Raw genomic sequence first — 1,913 nt, forward strand, 5'->3', positions numbered from 1 at the left:
TGCATTTACTAGTGATTATACTAATATCTCTGTATGCAAACACAGGGTGCCAGGCATGTAGAGACAGTGCTCTTCTTGGGGACCAGCAGATGGCATAGCAGTTACGTTACTGAACTCCCACATGGCTGACAGAAGTTTGAGTCCTGAAGCCAGCGGCTTGAAAATCATGCTGGGTGCGTATGCATGTGTGCCCAAGAGCCCAGGAGGAAAATGGAGGAGAAGGGATTGCGGCGTGGCCATCTTCCCTGAAAGGGTGATTTCTCACTTTCCGTTTCACTGTCTCAGTCTCTCTCTTTCTCCCCCCTCCCATCCCCTGCTATGAGAGCATGTGCTTTAAGGCAAAAACCTCTTAAAAAAAAAAAAAAGTGATAGCACTCCTCTCATCAAGATGTGTGCTTGACACCAAACAGGGAGCTGACACAAGTGGAAGCTGACCACAATGCAGGGAGTGAGGACTGCAGAGACGCCTGGAGGAGTGAGTATGTCCTTCTGTCCCGATAAAAGGGATCTTTACCCTGACACAGAACCAACTGAATGACGGTCTGTTTCGTCATTACCAAAGCTGATTTCATGTGCTTCTGAAAGGTCTGTCGCAGTGGTAACAGCGAAAACATCTTTTCCTTTCCGGAAATTAGAGGGGCTCCTGGCTTCAGTGTTTATGGAGGTTCATAGAAATAAGAAGTTGCACTATGGTTTATATGCTACACCAGATATCTATGCAAGGTTCAGCTGAATCAAAGAAAGGAGAGGTCAAGTCCAAGTGGAAGGAATGTTATGGGAAAGTAGGGCAGGCCTCTTTAAAGGCATTCACATTTGAACTACATCTTAAATGATAGGTGGAGTGTGGTCAAGTCAATAAGAAGATGGAAAAGGACTTTCCCAGGAATCATGAAGACCAGAAGACCAAAGGCATGGGCCCATGACATTTCAAGGACTCTGTACTAATATCCAACTGCTTCCTAACAAGACCCAGAGTTAGCACCTCTAAATATCACAAATGTATTGTCTCACAGAGTCTGAGGGACAGCTCTCTGGGTATAACTTATGAATCCTATCTTTCAGGATCTAACACAGGTGGCGACCTAAGATGCTGGCCAGGGCTGGGTCTTATCTGAAGGCTCAAGGGAAGGATCTGTTTTCAAGCTCATGCGGTTGTTGGCAGGCTTCAGTTCTTCAGAGGGTGTTTGACCAACAGCCTTAGTTCCTAGCTGGCTGTTGGCCACAGGCTGCCTTCAGACCTTTATCAAATGGACAGCTCCAGCATGGCCACTTGCTTCGTCAAAGTACGTGAGCCAGGAAGAGGACAGAGTCTGCCAGCAACACTGACGCTGCAATCTTCAGCACCCTCGTCATAGAAGTGACATCCATCACTTTTGTCCCACTCTGTTAGAAACAGTTGCCAGGTAGCCCATACTCAGGAGAGCCCATTCTATCGCAGTGTGGCTACCAAGAGGCAAGGATGTTTGGGGCAATTGAGACTCTGCCTCCCAGAGTCCACTTGGAGAATTGCAGGTAATCCTGCAGCAGTACAAGAGGCTGAGGCAGGCAGGCATAGACCATGAGGGGCTTCATAGCCCATGCCAAGAACTAGGATACTTTCCTGTAGGAGATGTGACTCACTTTCTTTTAACTCACCTTTCTGTTTGGTTTTGTTTCTTAGAATCACTTCAGTTCCGTTTCCTAAATCCTGTCTGACACACCCTGCACCGTCAGTTCTTTAACTCCTTTACGTGTTTCTGTCCTCTAGTGGGTACCAGTGCATCCATCATTCACTTAACAAATGCAGCTGAAACTCTCCTGACCCCAAACCAGTGACACCCCAAATCTGTCATTTGGATTTCAGAAGAAAGTTGTTTGGGACTGTCAAAAAAAAAAAAAAAAAAAAAAAACTAAAAAGCTATAATAATGTATTA

The 1,913-nt window shown here is 46.0% G+C and overlaps 1 long non-coding RNA gene across 1 annotated transcript; it reads left to right on the plus strand.

The window, feature by feature from the left end:
* Positions 1-409: 409 nt before the first annotated feature.
* Positions 410-1,889, plus strand: LOC102494487 (uncharacterized). The gene is made up of 2 exons (XR_001370592.1): positions 410-475; positions 837-1,889. It is a non-coding gene; the product is annotated as an uncharacterized LOC102494487 (long non-coding RNA).
* The last annotated feature ends 24 nt before the right edge of the window (positions 1,890-1,913 follow it).

The sequence above is a fragment of the Tupaia chinensis genome, unplaced genomic scaffold (genome assembly GCF_000334495.1).
Source record: "Tupaia chinensis unplaced genomic scaffold, TupChi_1.0 Scaffold000320_2, whole genome shotgun sequence".
NCBI classification, from domain to species: Eukaryota; Metazoa; Chordata; class Mammalia; order Scandentia; family Tupaiidae; genus Tupaia; species Tupaia belangeri.